The sequence below is a fragment of the Vipera berus genome, assembly GCF_964194415.1.
Source record: "Vipera berus genome assembly, chromosome: 17".
In the NCBI taxonomy this organism is placed as follows: Eukaryota; Metazoa; Chordata; class Lepidosauria; order Squamata; family Viperidae; genus Vipera; species Vipera berus.
The window spans coordinates 3,939,159-3,946,213 of record NC_138220.1 but is presented as its reverse complement, the minus strand read 5'-3'; positions in this window follow the sequence as shown (position 1 = coordinate 3,946,213).

Sequence of the window (7,055 nt, the reverse complement as noted above, 5' to 3'; positions counted from 1 at the left end):
TTTCACCGCTGCAGCCTTTCCCACGCTTCAGCCAAGGGATGTTTTTCCAAATTATTCCGAAAATCCAAATACAGTAGCTTGTTCTCCCTATATCAGCCTAAACACAGACCTATTTCTGTGTTTCAATCCGCCAAGGATTGTACCCCTTCCTCTTTTCAATGGTATCCAACAAGCTCTATAGCTGGATTTTTCCTTCTTGTAAGGTAGACTGCCACTAAACCGGGTGCTCTAGTAGTCTGACCCAGCTGAAAGAGAAATATCTCTTTGGGTTCTTTCTAAACAACAACAACAACACAACTTTTACTGTGTTTTCCCTACAGTTGGCTCTTTTTCCAGCCTAGGTATATTCATTGCGTGATCAGCGTCCGCGCGGAGTTGCCAAATTCACTGTTTTTCCCTCGCCGCGGCGTCTGGTGTCCGAGGTTGCGTTTTTGCAGGTCAGAAATCCAATCCTGGGGTGGCTTTGCGCTCCTTCCGATCCGCATTGCTTCATTTCACAGGGTGAGAATTGAACCCAGTCCCGGGTTACCGCTAGAAGCGGCTTAAATTCCTTGCAAACTTCCACCGGATCTGCTTCGCGGAAGGTGAATTTCTGATTTTTGGGGGGGAGAGAGTTTGCGACCCGCCTTTCTTAACACGCACTGCGATCGTTCCCAGCCCCGTTGAAATGCGACACAACGACCTTGCGAGGTAGATCAGCTGCCTTCCCTTTTGCTGTCTGACCTTAGCTTTTCGCCTGAAAAGGCGACTCAAAAGCCAACAGGGAAAAGAGCCCTCTTCAACCCACAAGCAAGGATTTCGCTCTCTTTTCTTCTGTTTTTGCAGGTGTGGCCAACCTACCTGGGTTGTCGTTGTTCCTGTGAAGCCTGGGCTGAACTGCTTAGCTCTTCCTATGATCCTCAGTGGGGCTTGTTTGCTCATCGGCAGCCTGGAAAGGGAAGTTTTCGTTTTTTTTGCTTCTTCTTTTTTTTCTTTTTTTTTTAAAAAAGCTGATTTTGCTTGGGCTAGTCTAGACTTGTTAAGGATCAGGCAGACTACACACAGCCTCATGCAACGTCTTGTGTATTCTCCAGTCCCTTGGATGCATTTTCGGGATCCTCCTTTACCTTGAAAGTAAGTCCACTTTGCAACGGTCCACGTGCACTCGTGGGGGCTTGTGGGAGTGTGCGAGAGGGCGAAAAAGCAAACGGCGGTGAAGCCTTCTTCCTTTTGCAGAGGTGACCCAGGGACAACGCCGCCATCTTCCAAATTTCTGAAAGGATTCAGACACCCACCCAATTCCCCGGTCAGGGTGCAAAGCCCCTCCTTGAGGCCGCCCCCTCCCTCCAGACCAGCTGGATTCCAAGTCCCATACTCCACTGACGAGATGGCAGCAAACCCAGTTCCAGGCAAGCTCCATTTGATTCGGAGGAGAGAGGGGGGGGGTGTTAAAAAGGGATTGCTCTAATTAAGCAAGTTGCAGAATGCGAGTTTGACGTGATGCCTTTTAACCCATTGCTGGTTTGTTTTATTTGAGTAAAAGCAAGGAAAAGTCTCCTGATTAGGTTAAGACTTCTGCCTCGTATCCCACACGGAGAGTGTATAGTGGATTTGTAATTAGGAGAGCAGTAGTTTATAATTTATATATATATAGGGATGCGGTGGCTCAGTGGGTTAGGACGCTGAGCTTGTCGACCAGATGGTCGGCAGTTTGGCGGGTCGAATCCCAAGCGCCGCGTAGCAGAGTGAGCGCCTGTTACGCGTCCCAGCTTCTGCCAACCTAGCAGTTTGAAAGCACGTAAAAACGCAAGTAGAAAAATAGGGAACGCTCCGGTGGGAAGGTAACAGCGTTCCGTGCGCCTTTGGCGTCTAGTCATGCCGGCCACATGACCACGGAGACGTCCTCGGACAAGCGCTGGCTCTTCGGCTTTGAAACGGAGATGAGCACCGGCCCCTAGAGTCGGAAACGACTAGCACGCATGTGCGGGGGAACCTTTACCTTTTTAGTTTATAATTTAATCCTGTCTGGATGTTTCGATTTCCATTTCGTCTTCTCCCTGCTTTTGGAGACTTCAGTTTTATACAGTTTTACCTAAAAGAAATTCCAAGTGAAGCCAGTCATACGTCCTCCTGAATCCCTCTGCCCCAACTCCAGCTTTCTTCTGATCTGGTGGTTCCCTTTGAAAATCTAATCCCCTCCAAGTCTTCTAAAGCCTTCTTAGTAGGAAATGTACCCAGGGAGGCGACGGGCACACTCCTTTGGAAATGGGGTGTGTGGAGGAATTCCGTTGTCTCATGACCGGATGATCCCAAATAAATTGGGCTTCCCCCCCCCCCCCCAGTGTTTTCCTAGAGGAAGCGAGCCCAGAACGGGTAATCCTGCAGAGATGCAACAGGAAGACTCCAAAGGGACTGTGGCTTGCCTGGCAAGTATATTTATTGGATCTGAAGCCTTTTGCTGGCCACAGGGATGCAAAGCCTAGGAATGGCTCCATTAGTCAGCAGCCTCTGTCAACGCTGCGTAATGCTTGTGTGTTTTTTGTGGGTCCCTAAAAGCCCGGTTCTCTTATTTGCTGCTGGTTTCTGGATGCCAGTGACTCACTCCTGAGTGTGTGTGTGTGTGTGTGTGTTTGTGTGTGTTTAGGGTGTGAGCTGCCCTTTGCTCACTCCCATTTATTTCTCTACCTGTCACCTGTCTTGGGGAATGGACGAGTTGTTTGGCTGGGGATTAAACCTCTTTCTCCCCAAAGTTTACAGAACCCTGAACTTCTAAAAGTCTCCTTTTGGGGGAAAACAAAACAAAAAAACTTAATGCTTCCTGCCTCGTTACTACATGGAAGGATTTCCAGAATAAAATCGACCTGGAAACTCAACGTCAAACTCATTTACACCTAAAGGCAGGAAAAAAACCTCAAGGAAGATCGAATTCAAAAGGACTAGCAGCTTGAGGATCTGTTTGGGTTTTCGGCTCGGGCCGTCTTCCCCCCCCCACCAAGCCCCCCCCCCCCAGCTTACTTTTGCATTCCTGCCTTCTCTGTGTGCGGCTTGGACCAGGATGTAGCCAAAAGAGGACATTCAGACCAAGTGAGTTGTGTGACGCGCACACACACACACACAAACACACACACACACCTTTGTCGCTTTTTCCAGCTCTGGACGACCTGGACAGGTGTGGCTGGAGACAGCTCATCCCAGTCAAAGGTTGGTCTTCGCTGTGTAGCGTGTGTGCATGAGAGAGAGAGAGAGAAAGACACACACACACACACACACACACACACACACACACACACCCTGGTGTGACCACACTGGGTTAAAAGGCTACCTGGGAGAGGCCCCACCCAGAAAGAGGAGTGTGCCGGACCTGTGGCCTGGTGGGGCAAATCCGGACGGGTGTTTGTCCCATCTGCGAAGGAGAAGGGGGAGGAGAGAGATGGCCCTTGAGAAGGTAAAACTCTGCTTTTCCTCTCTGTGTCTTTTTTATTTTATTTCTCCAGTTCCTTTGTCTCTTTCTGTTTGTTCCCTTCCTTTCTCTTTTCTTTCTTTCTGACTTTCTCTACTCCTTCCTCCCTGTCTCCTACTCCTTGCTTCTTCCCTCCTCCTTCCCTCCCTCCCTCCCTTATTCCTTCCTTCCTTCCCTCCCTCCATTTTATCCCCTCCCTTTCATTTTTGTCCCCTCTGTCCCTCCATTTTATCCCTCCCTCTCTCCCTCCCTTCCTTCTACCATCTTTCTTTCTTTCTTTCTTTCTTTCTTTCTTTCTTTCTTTCTTTCTTTCTTTCTTTCTTTCTTTCTTTCTTTTCCTTCCTTCCTTCCTTCCTTCCTTTCTTTCTTTTTTTCTCTTTCCCTTTCTTTCCTTCCTTCCTTCCTTCCTTCCTTCCTTCCTTTCTTTCTTTCTTTCTTTCTTTCTTTCTTTCTTTCTTTCTTTCTTTTCCTTCCTTCCTTCCTTCCTTCCTTCCTTCCTTCCTTTCTTTCTTTCTTTTTTCTCTTTCCCTTTCCTTCCTTCCTTCCTTCCTTCCTTCCTTCCTTCCTTCCTTCCTTCCTTCCTTCCTTTCTTTCTTTCTTTCTTTCTTTCTTTCTTTCTTTCTTCTTTCTTTCTCTTTCCTTCTCTTTCTTTCTTTCTTGATAAGAAAAATTACATTCTTACGCTCTTTCAAATGTCAAGATATTCACCTTTTCTAAACATTGTTGGTCTAATAACTAAACTTGGATACTTTTTGTGGTTTGGGTTAAGGAAGGCATTCGTGCAAAGGATTTTGAGGTTTGTTGTGCTGCACGGAGGTACCAAACTTTTTTTTTTTTTTAAAAAAAGTGGGTTTTGCCAGTTAAGTTTGTTTATCGGGCATATTGGAATAGCTTTGCCCAGTAGGAAAAGTCATTGCCCTTTCTTTGCAGTTCCAGCTGAAGGTGTCAAAGGCCTTCTGTTTTTCCCCCCTTATCTCCCTTTTATTTATTGTTTGGCCTTGTTCTGACCCTTTTACAGTCCTCAAAGTCTGAGCATTAGGTTATACTTTTTTTTTTGCCACCTTGAGGACTAGAAACCTGACGGCTGGATACGGGAGGTATTTTTTGGGTTTTTTGCAAAGTTGATGTCCAGAAACTTGTGCCCTCTAGAATGCAATAGCAGATAACTGGGATTTTCTCCTATTTCAGATTGTGTTCATCTCTCTCCTTCCTTCCTTCCTTCCTTCCTTCCTTCCTTCCTTCCTTCCTTCCTTCCTTCCTTCCTTCCTTCCTTCCTTCCTTCCTCCCTCCCTCCCTCCCTCCCTCCCTTCCTTCCTCCCTCCCTCCCTCCTGCCATATCTCATAATTCTTGCATGACTCAGGCTAGTTTGTGATTATTGAGCTATGACTCCTCGGAATCCCACATGGCCTCTGACCGGAGTTGTCTACTTTTGGAAAGGATTCCTGGGCAGATCCCTTCCGGGATCCAGCAAAAGGATCTGCCAAGTGCCAACAGCATCGCTTTTATTCTCACCTTGGAAGTGATTTAGGGCTGTCCAGGGGCCTTGCAGGCATAGCTCAGCTGGGCTAGTGGACAGATGTGGCATTGCTGGAGGCCTAAGTGGGGGCTGGGGTGGGGCTGGGGAAGGGATGGCAGATTGAAAATAATTTCCTAAAAGGACCTGATGGCTTTTTACCGCAGATGCTTTCAAATCCAGGGCGTCGGAATCAAGTTTCTAGTCCTCTTTAACTGAACAGGACTTGTTTTTTCCCTTTGCAGCCTTTTCCCTTTTTCAACCACGTCTCCTTTCCTTCTCTCCGCCACAGGGGCTGCATCATCGGAGGAAAGGAAAAAAACAACAACGGCACCCTTGTGAGTGTTTCTTTGGCAGTGTCTTAGCTGGTTGTTGAATGTGATGACCGAAGAAGCAATCAGCAAGCATACTGCTTCAGAAGTGCTACACGTTTGCAAGCCTGCCGGAAACAGCGTTTTTCTCCCTAAAAGTATCAGGAAGAGGGGAAAATTGGTGGGAAAACAGGAAATGGAAGGAAGGCCGCAAGGTCCAGGAAACCCCACCCCCGATTTGAGAAGAAAGGAGCTAATTTTGCTTCACTTTTCCTTTCGTTTGCCTGAGAGTTTTCTTACAAAGTGATAAACGGGTGTTGAACCCACAGATCTCTCTCATGGGGAAAGCAACTTTGTTAAACCCAGAAATAAGGAAAACCTGGTGCTTGAGGGTGTTGACATATTTTATATCTTATTTTTCCCTTAGGTTGTTTTTTTTTAAAGAGCAGTCAGTCTGACGTAAGGGAATTGAGCTTTACCTGTTGGTTTAGCATCCTGCCAGCAAAAGTTTCAGTCATTCAAAGTCAGCGGACCAGAGCTGGTTGCCGAACACTTAGGAGCAGACAGAAGGGAGAAAGTTGGGAACTTTAACTGAGTTTCCGAGTGAGGTACTATCATTCCTTCTCTTCGTACCTTTATCCACATCCATAACAATAAGAGAGTTGGAAGGGACCTTGGAGGTCTTCTAGTCCAACCCCCTGCTCAAGCAATTTGAGTAGTCTCCTCTTAAAAACTTCCAGTGATGGAGCAGCCATGATTTCTGGTGGCAAGCTGTTCCACTGGTTAATTAATTGTCCTCCCTGTCAGGAAGTTTCTCCTTAATTCCAGGATGTTTCTCTCCTTGATTAGTTTCCATCTATTGTTTCTTGTCCTGCCTTCTGGTGCTTTGGATGTATAGGTTGACACACACACACACACACACACACACCATTCTTTGCTGTCACGTCACCCCAATGATACGTTTGGTTTGCCATTAGGGTGCTGTGTGAATGTGGTCTTTAAATAAACCGCTGTTTATTAAATAAAACCGTTTTTTAAAAAAAACAAAAAAAAAACAAACCCCCTTTAAATAAAAGGGAAAGTCTGTAGCTTGGGAGTTTGGAGAGAGAAATGTTTTGACACAGAAATGTGCCTTTTCTGTGACGTTCACGAAGCCCCGGTTGAATGAAATGAAACGAATCCCAGTTTATGCCCGATTTTGGGAAGGCCGGTGGCATCTGAGCGCTCGTTTCCCCCCCCCCCCGCACCAGGTCCGGTCAAATTCACACTCTCTCTCTTTTTTATTATTATTAAAGAGTTTTACAAAAACAAAATTTTACAATATATCCCCCAATGCCCCCCACCCCAAACCCGCCCACTTTCCCCCCCCTCCACTTGAGCCAATCAAACGCATCCTTGTCTTTTAATCCGGTTTGCGCTCCAGAAACTTTGAGATTGAAGGCAGAAGAGAGGTCAAGCTTTTAATGGGGGGCGAGGGCTGCTTTTCTGCATTCCAGCAGGACAGGATTTATTTTTATTTTATTTTATTTTATTTTATTTTATTTTAGTTTAGTTTAAAAAAGCGCCTTTTGCAGAACGGAGACAGCACAGGCGCGCACACAAACCACCCACCCACCCGACCACGTCCTCTCGCCCCCCAGAGCAGGGACCCCCCCCCCAGAGACACTGCAGCGATCCTCCCCCGCGGGAAATCCACCCTCTTTCAAGCCCCCCCCGCCCCCCCCGCCTTTGGCAACCCCGGGAGCGCCTTGGGAGACCCTCCGCAGCGGAGCCCCGGGCTTGCAGGAGGGC